Consider the following 16,174-nt stretch of genomic DNA (forward strand, 5'->3'; position numbering starts at 1 on the left):
TTTTCATTTTAAAGTAACTTGATTAACTGCAACCTCCACAGTTCATCTTTACTTGCTGCCGTGAACCACAAAAAACATGAGGACATTGTGAAGAATAAAGCTTTCTGACGTATTAGCAACTCACAAAATACCACTTGTAGCATCAGATGACAGTTCAATGCAATTGCATTCTATGAAAATTATACAATAAGGCTTATTCACAGATTCAAGGAGCAGAATGAAAGCAAGTTGTTAGAGAGTATTTTGAAATAGAAGTATAAATTAGAAATGAAAGGGTCCTTTAGGAGTCCATTTCCCAAAGAATACGTACAAAATCCAATGTAAAAATAGCCCAAAATCTACCTAATTCAATAAGGAGTTGACATGGTCACTGTTTAATTTCCCCTATTCTCTACCTGCTACCTTCACACAGAGACACCAAGGCCACCATACACTTTGTATTAAAATTCACTCATTTGTTCAACAAACATTTGAGTGGCTGCTTGGTGCCAGTTTATTATGGAGATGGAACACAAAGTGATGAATATGACTCAAAAGGTCTCTCAAAGTTTTTATTAAACAATTGAAAGTTTGGCATAATTACGAAATGCTTAGATTTGAGGGATATATTGAAGGGAGGGTTGGCAAGAGGCCCCAAAACCAGGGCTTGGAATCTGTTCTGTAATAGGGTATTATTTAGGGTGTTTCTCTTCAAGGAAAAGCAGAAAACCAGGAATTACCAATTCATAGAAATATGTCCGGCTGGGGTAGCTCCCACCACTTTGGGAGGCCAAGGTGAATGAATCCCTTGAGTTCAGGAGTTTGAGACTAGCATGGGCAACATGGTGAAGCCCCATCTCTACAAAAAAATACAAAAAATTGGCTGAGTGTGGTGGTGCAAGCCTATAGTCTCAGCTACTCGGAAGGCTGAGGCAGGATTACTTGAGCCCATGAGGTGGAGGCTGCAGCAAACTATGATCGCGCCACTGTATTCCAGCCTGGGTGACAAAGCAAGACCCTGTCTCAAAAAAGAAAGAAAGAAAGAAAGAAAAGAATATGCCCACAATTTAGCATTTATTTTGTATTTTTAAAAATTTAACCTTTATTTATTTTCAGTAGAGACAAGGTTTCACTATGTTACCCACGCTGGCCTTGAACTTACCCCTGAGCTCAAACAGTCCTCCAGTTTACGCCTCCCAAAGTGCTGGGATTACAGGAGTGAGCCATGGTGCCCAGCCTTAGCATTATAAATATACATTGTTATTCTATGTGTTTCAAAATTTCTACAAGGAATCCTAAGTATACTTGAATAGATAATTCATTTCAATTGTTCATTGAACCATCTTCTAAGAGTTGGGAACTGCTTTTATCTGGAAGAAAATACCTAAAAGGATATCTGCCCCCTCTCACAACTTAAAGGATAGTTAACAGAGATGGCATTTATACATCAAAGAACACACTAGAAGGAAGAGAACTGATTCCAAGACACTAAAACTGGGGTGGGAATGGGAGAATGGAATATAAAGATGAGAGAACCTAAAGTCCAAGATTTCAAGTAAGCTGATACCCTCTGTAAATTTGACCCGTGGTACATTCCTGCTTCATACCAGCTTCCAAAAGTATTTCACAACTGCTTAATCTTAAGCTTTAAAGGACCACATAATCAAACTTCCTTAAACTGAATTTTCTTTTGAAAAATAGGCAAACCCTAGGCCGAAGTTGTTAGTAAACCAATACGTATTCACAGGCACTCTAAAGAATCTGAAACGATGAAAGAGACTGCCACCCCCATGTTAAAAACATGGCTTCATCAAGACATTAAAATTATGAGACACTGAGCACAGGCCCTCGAGTCTCATTCATTTCTATATCCCTACCAAGGGCAAAGGAAATAATAGGTGCTTAGTAAAGGCTGCTGAATGGTGTGCTCAACTTTGTGCTTCAAGGCAGAGATGCTGTGTCCTTCCAAGTTTAGTCCTACGAAGTTTGCTGCTCTCTTAATAGTCACACAAGATACTAAGGGCAGGGGAACTTTATGGAAAGCCTGCCTTCCACATCATCCCTGGAACTGTTCCCCCATGACACATTTCTAAGAACCTTCCAAAGTTATAAATCAACACACAACTTCAGAGGATATTTGGGTTAGACAAGGCTGTAAGCAACTATGGCCACCTACCATAATAACACAAAGCCCCAAATCTTCAAGTTTAGCATTAAAAGAATTTCCCAGGTGGAGAAGTGAGGGTAACTAACAGTGACAAGACAAGTTTACCAACAAGAGTTAGAGTTCCTGATTGGCTGCCAATACCCTCTTTGTTGCAGTGAGGTCACTAGGGCCTGGAATAGTTAAGAAGCTTGTCATAATTATGCAGGAAAATGGAGAGATAGTTTAGGCTTTACGAAAATAATTTATCCTTTTCTGCAAATATGCTTTCAATGTACATGGCATCAGGATCTACACATGAAAGAGGGTTCCTTAATCCCACTTTCATACAAAAGTCCCCAAACTTTTTTCATACTTACAAACATCTACTTAACACTTGTTGGTTTTGTTTGTTGTTTTTTTTTTTTTTTGAGACAGAGTCTCGCTCTTGTTGCCCAGGCTGGAGTGCAGTAGTACGATCTTGGCTCACTGCAACCTTCGCCTCCTGGGTTCAAGCGATTCTCATGACTCAGCCTCTCAAGTAGCTGGGACTACAGGCATGCGCCACCATGCCAGACTAAATTTTTTTTGTATTTTTAGTAGAGACTGGGTTTCACCAAGTTGGCCAGGCAGGTCTCAAACTCCTGACCTCCTGAGGGATGCCCACCTCAGCCTCCCAAAGTGCTGGGATTACAGGTGTGAGCCACTGCACCAGACTGTTCATTTGTTTTTAAACCAAGCCTGGGTCTCCAAACCCAGGATGTCTTTCCAGAATAGAAGAATTATTTATAAATTTCACACAAGAGAAAAATTCATTTGGTCCGCTGTGTAAATCTGTATAAGAATATCTAATTTCTTGCAAATCAAAACCACAATGAGATACCATCTCACACCAGTTAGAATGGCAATCATTAAAAAGTCAGGAAACAACAGGTGCTGGAGAGGATGTGGAGAAATAGGAATACTTTTACACTGTTGGTGGGACTGTAAACTAGTTCAACCATTGTGGAAGTTAGTGTGGCGATTCCTCAGGGATCTAGAACTAGAAATACCATTTGACCCAGCCATCCCATTACTGGGTATATACCCAAAGGATTATAAATCATGCTGCTATAAAGACACATGCACATGTATGTTTATTGCGGCACTATTCACAATAGCAAAGACTTGGAACCAACCCAAATGTCCAACAATGATAGACTGGATTAAGAAAATGTGGCACATATACACCATGGAATACTATGCAGCCATAAAAAATGATGAGTTCATGTCCTTTGTAGGGACATGGATGAAACTGGAAACCATCATTCTCAGCAAACTATTGCAAGGACAAAAAACCAAACACCGCATGTTCTCACTCATAGGTGGGAAATGAACAATGAGAACACATGAACACAGGAAGTGGAACATCACACTTTGGGGACTGTTGTGGGGTGGGGGGAGGGGGGAGGGATAGCATCAGGAGATATACCTAATGCTAAAGGACGAGTTAATGGGTGCAGCACACCAACATGGCACATGTATACATATGTAACAAACCTGCACATTGTGCACATGTACCCTAAAACTTAAAGTATAATAATAATTAAAAATATATATATATCTAATTTCTTTTTTCATTATCTAGAAATCCAAAGCAGCCCATGGAGACATTAAGGCCCATATACAGAGGGCTGGCCTGCAGACTGGGTTTGTGGGTGGGGTGTATCTAGAACTCTGCTTAATTTGGAAGAATTATAGGCAATGATTCCTAGATTTGGGATTTCTTGGACAATTACAATTTCAAGACACAGTTTGGAAACCAAACCTCTTACTTATTACCAAGTAGGCACAGAGAAAATTCCATTTGCCCACTGCCTGCTCCTATACACTCTGTCCTCCCATCCCCATACAGATCTCAGTAAGAAAGAATGAAGTGTCAAGTTTCCAAGGCCAATTAAAAAAATTTAACTCCAACAACAGAAGGTAATTTAAAAATCTTTAGTTTGGATAAGCTTCTACTATATTTAGAAGAAGGGAAAGAAACTCAACTCCCTATGACTCGGTATGAACCTTTTATGCTTGAACTGTTGGTCAGGGCAAAATGTCTCAAGTTATTTAGAACCAATCCTAAAGTAATTCTCCCTATTCTCTATAGATAATGAATAGTTTAAAGACCCAGATATTTACATAAACTTTAATACCCCATAGAAATAATAATATTTTACAACTGTTAAGCAGAATTAGCAGGTCTTATAACAACAGTCCTCTGGGCTGTTCCCAAGGAGTAGCAAGTCACTGCTAACACCCTGTCCCTATCCTCACAAAAACCACCCCAAATAGTAAAATAGCAGAGGATATTCCTACAAAGTTGGAGGCTTTAGAAGACAAGGGAACAGTGAGCCTTGGCCTAATTTTCCCTTGACTATTAGGAAAAATGAAAAAATAGATCACACATGATTCAATGGTACATGCAAGAAAACAAAACAATCTCTTGGTTACAAGTGAGTTTTTTTTCTGTATATTATACAGCACATAACTTATTCCTCTAATCAATGTAAGCTCTTTATGATGTGTTAATAAAAAAACACAGACAGAAAGGATTAATACTTAACATGCACTTACTACATCACATATTTTGCATATATTACTTCTTAGTCCCTGCATTCCTCTTTAAGATAGGAATTGAAGGCCGGGTGCGGTGGCTCATACCTGTAATCCCAGCACTTTGGAAGGCCGAGGCGGGTGGATCATGAGGTCAGGAGTTCAAGACCAGCCTGACCAATATGGTGAAACACCGTTTCTACTAAAAATATAAAAACTAGCTAGGCATGGTGGCGCAAGCCTGTAATCTCAGCTACTCAGGAGGCTGAGGCAGGAGAATTGCTTAACTGGGACCTGGGAGGCGGAGGTTGCAGTGAGCCAAGATTGCGCCACTGCACTCCAGCCTGGGCTACAGAGCGAGACTCCATCTCAAAAAAAAAAAAAAAAAAAAAAAAAAAAGATAGGAATTGATTGGAAAATACATTTTTCGAATAGGAAACAAACTCAGAGAGGTTAGGTAATTTAGTCTTTGGTAATTCTAAGATCATAAAAACAGGTAAATGGCAGAATTGGGATTCAAAACAACTGGTTCCAAAGTTCATGATCCTTCTACTAAACTGAAGTGCCACTATCTCCCTGCATGTAAATGCTTGATGACATCAGCAGCCATTAGGCTTTTCTGAGGGTGTTGCTTTTCTGAGAGTGTCGCTATTATTATAGATATCTTGTTAATCAGCAGATAGATTTGTGTGAATTTGTTTTTCCCTGAAAACCACATAAAATTAATGTTACTATCTTGAAAGTATAAAAAGTAAAATTATAGGCTTTTTTCTCAGAGATCCAAAAATCTCAAATACAGTCCAGCAAAAGAAAAAAAATTAATATTCAATATTGACAAATTAGACCACATGAGGAATGCCAGGGTTGTAATAAGATCAAAAGAAAAAACAAGGGCTGTCCCCCTTCCTGGGGGGAGGGTAGAGGGATAGCATTAGGGGATATACCTAATGTAAATGATGAGTTAATGGTGCAGCACACCAACATGGCACATGTATACATATGTAACAAATCTGCACGTTGTGCACATGTACCCTAGAACTTACAGTATAATAAAAACAAACAAAAAAAAAAAAAAAAAGAAAAAAACAAGGGCTGGGCGTGGTGGCTCTTGCCTATAATCCCAGCACTCGGGTAGATCACCTGAGGTCAGATTTCTTCTTTTTTTTTTTTAATTCTTATACATTTTCCAAATATTCTATACCATTTACCTGTATTACTTTACTATATCTATATCAGAAATAACAATAGGTTAAATTTTTTTCTTTTTTTTAAGACAGTCTCATTCTGTTGCCCAGGCTGGAATGCAGTGGTGTGATCTCAGCTCACTGCAACCTCCACCTCCTGAGTTCAAGCCATTCTCATGCCTCAGCCTCCCAAGTAGCTGGGATTACAGGCACACATCACCACGTTCATTTAATTATTTTGTATTTTTAGTAGAGACGGGGTTTCGTTGTGTTGGCCAGGCTGGTTTTGAACTCCTGGCCGCAAGTGATCTGCCTGCCTTGGCCTCCCAAAGTGCTGAGATTACAGGTGTGAGCCACTGTGTCCAGCCTAAATTTGTTTTAATGTTCAGTTGCAGAAAAAAAAATAATAATAATGAGGAATAAGCATTAATACCAGGTCCACTGCAAAGGATGACTTTCATGCATCTAACTGATCTATCTGAACTTCTAGAAAAGGATCATGGTCATTCAAAATGTACAACGAATATTTAGTCAGTTTTACCGTATTTTTAAAAATCACAGAAGTTCAAAGGCAGCAGAGAGGAAGTGATCAGAAGATGACTAATGCCATGATATCTTATTAGAAGGCCCAACGGCCTAAAGAGATAGCTTGGGTGTGACAGGCTAATGGGAGAAAACAGGTAGGGTAAGAGGTAAGTGAAAGAGAATGAATGGAAGGGAACCTAACCTGGACAGTGACGAGAAGGCTGCAGCAAGCCTGTGTGACATGAAATCCAAATTAGAAGAAGAAAGAAAAACATGGTGATGCTTTGCATGGGCAGGACTGGCAATAGAAGGAACAAGAGGAAGAGGAGCACGGTACGGGGGAAGAAAAAGGAAGTCAACAAGTAACAGCCAGCACACTTCGTGACTTCAGATGGTGGAGGTGGAAACAAGCCATGGCTTGGCACCAGAAAGTCACCCCAATATGCCAATTTACATAAAGACAAGCTTGTACAATTAAGGGGACAAAACATAGAGGCATTTCACTGTTCCAGGGATATACTAAGGAGCTGACTTTAAGTCAAAACTTATATTTGGAAGAGAAGTTTAATATAACAGACACAATTAGAAGACTATGATGTTGAACAGACGGGTGCTATTAATGCAAGCATATGCTGTTTGTTAGTGGGTGTGAATTAACACATGATTCAGGGCAATTTAAAAAATATTGCCAAAAACTCAGCTCTCAAGTGGATCATACTATGCAAATGGGGATATGTTGACAATACAGTCATGGATCAAGAATATATTTCAGTGTGATTAGATTCTGGACTAAAGCCACCTAGGCTAGTTCTCATTAGCAAGAAGTTTCTCTGGTTTAAGTAGGATATGAAAATCAGCTCGGGTCCACACATTTAGGGTTTGTAAGGAGACCAGACTCATGAGAAGTCATAAAACACTGCATATGGTGCCAACACCAAGCAGCAAGACTTGAACCAAACATGCTGAGCTCTTCAGTTTCATAGAAGTAGTACATATTTATAAAGTGCTACCACATAAATTCTCTCATATGACTAAAACAGCTCTCATCAGATAGATGGGACAAATATTATTACCTCCACTTAACTAAGATTCAAATGGGTTAAGTGCTTTACTCAAGGTCCTAGAGCTAATAGATTGCTCTATAGAGTTGGTGTGTATTTAAAACTATTCTTGGTTTTTGTTTAGTTTTCACTGACCTTTATGTTTTGGAGGTACCCTATTATATTAGTGCAAACATTTTTATTCTTTTAGGTCAACAGCACAGGAAGCAGTAGGAGGAAATGGAATGGCTGATGTGGGAAGGGAGTCGGGTTGGCAAGAGTGGGTGAGGTTCACATCGAGTTTGCAGGCTGAAGATAATGTATACAACCCGTGATTGTGTAAACTACTTGGAAAGTGTATAAAATACACAGAGAACAGCTCTCTCATGGGAAAGAATTTACCCCACTAGGGCAACAAAGCTGCAAACATTTTGGTTTTGGCTTGTTGTGTGCTTTTTGTTCTAACACGCAGTACCACTGCTCTCAGAAAGTAAATGGTCCCGAGTTTAGAAAAGGATGTTCTTATAAACATGCAACAGACATGAAGGTTTTCAGATATTATGATTCTTTAGCCCAGAGCTGAAAGAACTTTATACAAGAGCCAGAACAGCAACTACCTTAAATATAATTCATGCTGTACTGCTTCAGATTTAAATAACTCATCTCCTCCAGGCGTTTAATTCTTGGCTGGGAACCGGATCGTGGTACTGTATGTAAATTCCCTCATGCCACATGTCAGCTGCAGACCAGAGGAGATAGCCAAATCTTCTCTGTGTATTAGCCACTAAATACAATTTCAGAATTAAGTCATGAGAGCCCTGCCAGCATTTGTGCAGCAGAAGTGTCTACAATTATGAAGCTAGGCAGGGATGGAAAATTATTCCTACTAATGGCCCACTAGGTGCAAAGTGCTGGCAGAGAATTATGGAGATTCAGGATCCTAAAATGCATTCCAACTGCTTTATAATTAAAACCAATAAATACAACAACAGAATGTGTTTCTTCTGATACATGGTAAAGTCTCTAACTAATGTTTAAATAGTTGCAGGGCACTTCATGGGTAGAGAAAAGGGATAAGGTGGAAGAAGGACTTTGTACCTCAGTTTACAATCTAACAGGAGAAGACCCATTTAACAGCTGGAGAAAGTTATAAAGCTCCTTTGGAAAAAGTACCAACTCATTAAAGTAGAAATAATAGAAAAGCTGAGGGAGGGAAAAGAGGTTGTTCAATAATGGGATTAATCAGAGCCAGTTTTCTAGATGAAGAGAGTTTGAAGTCAGGTTTGAAGGAGGGGAGAGAAAGGAAGTTAGGTGCAAAACACATCTGGAGAAGTGAAGACAAGAACAGAGAAATCGTACACACACATCAAGGCACATTTCTGTCCCAATCCTCAGCCTTCAAAGTCTCTGTTTTACGGACACAGCTAAGACGGCCATTCCCCTCCACCCTTCCAAGTCTTTGAGCTTCTCCAGAATAGGTGAAGGGAGACCCCCCAGGTCATTTTACAGCTGTTTCTAAGCTGGGTAGATGAGAGGAGTACGGTTGTGAGATGAAAGTGAGAAGATCAGGTGACAGCTGAAAATCAAGAAGCTGGGCAGATGTTCATTCTATTGATAAAAGTTCTTTCAAGGTGGCTAACTTGGAACACCTAATAATACACATACCTGCAAGAGAATCATGTACAGTTCACTGGGCATCAATTGTTAAGTCACTGATGATATTATAATAATTACTATTAATTTAAATACTCAAACCAAGCTCATTTTGCCAGTTGACCAGTATTCATAGTCCACGTGGATCTGCTTTTTCCTGCAACATGTTTAGAGCTGCACCCATGGGAATGGGGATGGAGATTAAAGATAATGGCTCTCATCTGCCCTTCAAAATCCTTGCTTCCCCATTTCCTCTCCTAGTGCTCCACCCACTACTATCCTGATGCTTCCACTTATGGAGAGCCTTGAGCAGCACATCAGATGGGTTTCTTGCCCTTGGAGGTAAAGTCCTCTGGAGTAGTCTTCAGGTACTCCAGATCTTCAGCTACTCCAGACCCCAAGCCAGCCTTCCTTTCATCTTGATATCAGGTCTGGAGGAGTTAGAGTTATCTAAGGGGAGACAAAGGGCAGAGAGAAGAGATCCAGCAATAAAAGAAGGCTGTGAATTCCAGCATGTAGAGACCTTGCTACACGAATAAGTAAGGATAGAGGGCTAGGAGAGGCACTAATAGAAGCAGCAGGTGAGGCTTCATCTCCTTATCCACACTTCCACAGACACAGACAAAGCCAGCACCAGCTCCTCTTCATTGCACAGCATTTAACCCACAACAATCCTATGACACTGGTATTATTCCCACTTTACAGAGTGGAAACAGAGGCTTGAGACAGCCCAACCATTTGTCCAAGATCACAGATGACATATGGCGAGCACAGCCATGCAGCAGTCTGACTCTTACCAGCCACGCTACCCTTAGGAGATGCAAACCAGCCTTTCTGAGTCTCTCTGGACCTCCACACATCCCCAGGCTTCCCAAATTGTGCAGCAATAAGCTTTTTCATAGAAAACCCTACATGCAGAAGAGAGGAAACACATGGAATGAACAAGGGGTGAAAAGGAATATTTGGGGGCACAGCTCAAAGTCCAATTAGCATAAAGTATCAAGTCTGTCTCACCCTTTTAAAAAAATCATCCATTTTTCATTTTAATCCACAATTTATCTGTGTTTCAGTATTTAAAATAGAAGGGGTTCCCACCCCCAAACTTAGTAAAATTGGCATTTTTGAGAAGATGTGCTATGTGTGCCCCACAGGCTGCACAGGTCTGCATACCAGCAGCTCCTGGTTTAACAGCACAGAGGTCTCAGGCCACATAAGCAACTTCATGTTTAACCAACCGGGCACCCACCCCGGCTTAGCTCACACTTGGTCAAACATGTGCAGGAAGCTTAGGGAACCCAGCTGGGAGGCATCATTCCTGGGAAGAAGCATCTTATTCAAGACACTCGACCCACCGATTCTGGCAGCTCTCGACGGACGTGGCTATGCCCCATGTTTTTTGTTTGTTTGTTTGTTTGTTTTTGCAGTTACAAGATTTAATAGAATGAAAACAGAGCTCCCATAAAATGGGAGGGGACCCGAAGGGGGTTGCCATTGCCGGCTCGAATGCCCGGGTTTATATCCCGATCATTGTCCCTCTCCCTGTGCTCTCAGGTGATAGATGATTGGCTATTTCTTTACCTCCTGTTTTTGCCTAATTGGAATTTTAGTGAGCTCTCTTTACTACCTGATTGGTCGAGTGTGAGCTAAGTTGCAAGCCTCGTGTTTAAAGGTGGATGCGGTCACCTTCCCAGCTAGGCCTAGGGATTCTTAGTTGGCCTAGGAAATCCAGCTAGTCCTGTCTCTCAGTCCCTGCTCTCAACAGGAAAACCCAAGTGCTGTTGGGGAGGTTGGCCGACAACCGCTCTTAACTGTTTCCTGCTGAATTGGGCTATGCCCCATGTTACTACCAATCTCTGTGATCCACAGAGCCTTCTGGAAACTGCTCGCAAAATAGACATGACCTTTTTAATGCACTGGTGCCCCTGGCACCCACTGAAACTTGTGCTCACAAAGTAAGGAAGCACGTCAAGAGGGAAAACACAGGCCAGAGGGAAAACACAGGCCAGAGAGGAACCAGAACTTTCTCATTCCATCTGTTTTTTCCCCACATCTTTTTTCACGGATGGGCTACTTTTATGCTGGATATGCTAAGTCTGTTCATAAAAGTTTTACAATACACTTGGAGGGTAGGATCATTCTAATTTGGTAGATGAAACTGAGCCAACCCATTTTTTACACACTGCAGTACATAAACCAAAAAGCCATTTGGTTCTAAACGAATTCTTGTTATAAACTTACTACCTATGACTTGCCTTTCTCCTTAAAAGTAGAGTGCAAAGGATGGGGGTGGAAGTATTAGATCAAGGAGATGTTAGATGAAACACAGAAGGAGGGTTCTAGAAACACAGAAGGAGGGCTTTGCTGGTAAACATTGATTAACCAGCATCTGATTAACCAGAAGATTTCCCAAATCTTCCTTTGTCAAAATATTTTACTCATTCCTCTTTAAAAAGACTAAGGCAACAACTTAACAACACTGGATATATGCCTGCTGGTTAATAAATTCCTCCAATAATTTTACATATTAAAAAATGCATTAAAAAAACAACAAGTGATGGTGCAGGTGTGGAAAAAAATGAAACCTGCATGTATTGCTGGTAGGGATATAAACTGGTGCCACTCCTGTGGAAAGCAGTACAGCAATTCTGCAAAAACTTAGACATAATATTACCATATGATCCAACAATCCCACTTCTGGGTATACACCCAAAATAAGCGAAAGCTGGGACTCCAGCAGATATTTGTACCTAAGTTCATAGCAGCACTATTCACAATAGCCAAAAGGAAGAAGCAACTCAAGAGTCCACGAACAGACAAGCAGATAAGCAAAATGTGGTATATACATACAAGGCAATATTATTCATTCTTAAAAAGGAAGGAAATACTGACACATGCTACAGCGTGCATAAACCTTGAGGACATTATTCTAAGTGAAATTAGCCAGTCACAAAAAGAAACACTGTATGAGTCCACCTATATGAGGTACCAAGAGTAGTCAAATTCATAGAGACAGAAAGTAGAATAGAGGTTGCTGGGGGTTGTTGGGGAGGAGAGAACGGGGCGTTCATGTTGGCTGCACGACAATGTGAAGGTACTTAATGCCACAGAGACGTACACTTAAAAATGGTTGAAATGGGTCAGGCATGGTGGCTCACATCTGTAATCCCAGCACTTTGAGAGGCTGAGGCAGCAGATCACCTGAAGTCAGGAGTTCAAGACCAGCCTGGCCAACATGGTGAAACCCCGTCTCTACTAAAAGTACAAAAAGTAGCCAGGCATGGTGGCGGGCGCCTGTAATCCCAGCTACTCGGCAGGCTGAGGCAGAAGAATCACTTGAACCCAGGAGGCGAAGTTTGCAGGGAGCCGAGACCACACTGTTGCACTCCAGCCTGGGCAACAAGAGCGAAACTCCATCTCAAAAAAAAAAAAAAAAAGGTTAAAACGGCCAATTTTTGCCACAGTTTAAAAATGTTTGTATAGCACGTTCTATATGCCAGGTGCTCTTCTCAATTCTTTGCAAATATTAACTCATTTAATCTTCACAACAGCCCTATGAGGCAGGTTTTATTATTATTGTCATCTTCACTATTATCCTGGTCCAGAGTCACTCAGCTGGCAAGTGGCCAGAGCAGACACACAAATGCTGGCATCCAACTCCATCACCTTTCCCTAACCACTCTGCCCTGCTGCTTCTCAGTGAGTGAGACAGCCCAACCTGTGGGATTGGCCAATCATTTCACGTAGAAACAGGGTAACAGATGCTATTGCTCACATGCCACTGGAAGAGTCCTAAAGACACCAGGCCACCCACCCCTCACCGTGATGTACTGAGGAATATTCAAAGGGCTCATCACATAGAGACAGATCTTGTATCAAATTTAGCCTCTTTAACCAATTTCACAGAACCAAAGAGTTTCAAATTAGAAATGGTATCTCTCTGGTCTAATTCTCTTTAAGACAGAACTACTGCTAAACTACCCCAGAGAAGATACAATTTTGCTTTCTTATCTTTTATATATTTACATTTTCTTTTATTTCCAGAAAGCACTTAAGCCGATAGTCTATGAAAAAACCCAATCCCAGGAGGCCATGGGATGAAGGTTCTAGATTTGGCAGGAACCACCTTGAGCAAGTCATTTATCTTTTCTGGATTTTACTTCTTCGACTGCCAAGATAATTTTAAATCTTAAACAGTATTAGTGGCTTAAGATTAGGTTAACGTGTAGGGAAATACTTTCAAAAATTTAAAATGCTGCCTTCATAATTCCAAACACTCAGAAAGTTGTTAAAAAATAACAATTTTGGCCAGGCACAGTGGCTCACGCCTGTAATCCCAGCAATTTGGGAGGCCAAGGTGGGCGGATCACCTAAGGTTGGGAGTTCGAGACCAGCCTGGCCAACGTGGTGAAACCCCATCTCTACTAAAAATACAAAAATTAGCCATGTGTGGTGGTGGGCACCTGTAATCCCAGCTACTTGGGAGGCTGAGGCAGGAGATTCGCTTGAATCCAGGAGGCAGAGGTTGCAGTGAGCTGAGATTGTGCCACTGCACTCCAGCCTGGGTGACGACAGTGAAACTCCATCTCAAAAAACAAAACAAAACAAACAAAAAAACACTTGTATTTACTGATGTAAGCATCTATTTTCTCTTTCTATTATTTTAATTTCCTTTATTTTAAATAGAGACAGGGTCTCACTATGTTGCCCAGGCTGGTCCTGAACTCCTGAGCTCAAGTGATCTTTCTGCCTTGGCCTCCCAATGTGATGGGATTACAGGCATAAGCCACCACACCCAGCCTACTGATTTTCTAACTCCATAATTCTTTCTACTATTGTAAGGAAGAGCCTTCTCTCCCATTTATTTCTATTACACTTTACAACACACTTGGAGGGCAGGATCATTCTAATTTGGTAGATGAAACTGAGCCAACTTTACACACAAGTTTAGACTTGTGAATTCTATATTCAATCCCCTCCTGTAGCCAAATTATAAGCAAAAAATATACCAATGTGGCTATGAAATAGAAAAAAGTGTCAAGAACTAAAACTTTATATAAGTATCTCATGAAACTAGAGTTTGCCCAATAAATGTGCTAAAACTTCACCAATAAAGACTATAGCTGAACACTTGCTCTTTGACAAAACCCTGGATATGTTTCAGACATGAAATGTCATGTCCCATAGCAGCTGCCATTGTTAATTTACTAGGCTGTGTGCTAGTGGCCTGACATGTAAGTACTGATCTTTCCAACAACCCTGGCTAGAGAGACGGCTTTATTTTCAGAGGAAGAAAACAGCTCAGAGAGCTGGAAACCTGCCCAAGGATTGGGTGCCAAGCAGGCCAGAATCAGGGGTCAGATTCTGAAACTCATACTCTCTTCATATACCATTCTGTCCTCTCACATTTTTTTTTAATTAAAAAAAAAAAAAACTTTTGGTGTTTTCAGAGATGAGGTCTCACTATGTTGGCCAGGCTGAACTTGAATTCCTAGGTTCAAATGATCTTCCCATCTTATCCTCCCAAGTAGCTGGGACTATGGATGCATGCCATCCTCTCATATACATAAAATGAGACATAGTTGAATTTTGGTCTGTAAATCTACCATAACTTTTGCTTCCATCCATTTCATACACCAGAGAACTGTTATATTGAAATGAGGTTCTGTAATGAGCAGATGATTTAAAACTCTGGAGACTATTTGTATATATTTTCCGACTATAAATCCTGACATGTCACTCTCTGTAGGGCAATAAGCGTTCTCACTGTCCAGCCCCTTCCTAAAACAATTTTCAACTACAACATGATGTATTTAAGCTTTCATTGCATGTCCCTTTAGATTTGAGCAGATTACGTGTGGTCTTTATTCCGGTATCATATTATTAACTGATTTTATTTTATTTATTCTTATCTTTTGAGACAGAGTTTCACTCTGTCACCCAGGCTGGAGTGCAGTGGCACGATCTTGCCTTACTGCAACCTCTGCCTCCCAGGTTCAAGTGATTCTTGTGCCTCAGCAACCCAAGCAGCTGGGATTACAGGCACCTGCCACCATGCCTGGCTAATTTTTGTATTTTTTAGTAGAGACGGGGTTTCACCATGTTGGCCAGCTGGTCTCAAATTCCTGATCTCATGTGATATGTCCACCTCACCCTCCCAAAGTGCTGGGATTACAGGTGTGAACCACCGCGCCCAGCCTGTTAAGTGATTTTAAATGTAGGAGAAATAAGAAAGAACTGGGGTTACAGCTGAATAGGCACTCAGGTAAGCAAGTAGAGATGTTTACATGCACTCTAGGTGAAAACCCTTTATCCCTGGGCAAGGTAGCATGAGTGACCAGGTGCGTCCTCATATCTGCCTTGTGGCTCTAAAACTGTGCTATGTTGTTGGTTTACTTTGTGTGATAAAGGATTCACATTCCCTTCCCTCCCCATTACACAGACAGCTTAGTTATTCACTTCTATAACTATTCAGTGGGTTAAGTCAATTCATAGGTCTGTATTATGTCAAAGCCTAAAAATGTTATAATCTAGTTTTACTGTGATGTCATTTTTATTCAAGGAAATGAGATCAGACTATTACAAGTTAAGTAAAGCTTCTTGTAATAAATCATACCATAGGTTTTCATTTTAATTGAAAAGATAGGAAGAAAAGAATTAAATCCTACACAGAAAAATGGAGAAACAGAATGTATATATATTCTCAATGAAAGCATTGTAGCCCGATACCCTTTTATAGCTCCCTTAACCTTCTCCACCTGCCTCAGACAACTCTGTGTTAATGTCTCATCTGACGGGGGGATAAGATCACATAGATAAGAATTCAGCTACTTCATCTATGAGTGATTCAGGCTTTGGGTCCCTGTTTTCTTGCCAGTTCCTTTCTTTCCTCCCATGGCTATTCCCTTGCTAATGGGTAGGACCCCCCCAACCCCCATTTTATAGGTAGAACAGTTCTTCCTGCTTCCAGGCATTAATAACGAGAAAAGCTGAGTACCATTTTCCTAGCCCTTGAAGGCCTGAACTTCATTCCACATGTGCCATTCTGCTGTAACTCCTACTCAACACTC

At 40.7% G+C, this 16,174-nt stretch overlaps 1 protein-coding gene across 3 annotated transcripts in view; it reads right to left on the reverse strand.

The window, feature by feature from the left end:
* IQGAP2 (IQ motif containing GTPase activating protein 2) overlaps positions 1-16,174 on the reverse strand; it is a 307,664-nt gene that overhangs the window by 252,794 nt on the left and 38,696 nt on the right. The window lies entirely within an intron of this gene.

Source organism: Gorilla gorilla, chromosome 19 (assembly GCF_029281585.2).
Source record: "Gorilla gorilla gorilla isolate KB3781 chromosome 19, NHGRI_mGorGor1-v2.1_pri, whole genome shotgun sequence".
Taxonomy (NCBI): Eukaryota; Metazoa; Chordata; class Mammalia; order Primates; family Hominidae; genus Gorilla; species Gorilla gorilla.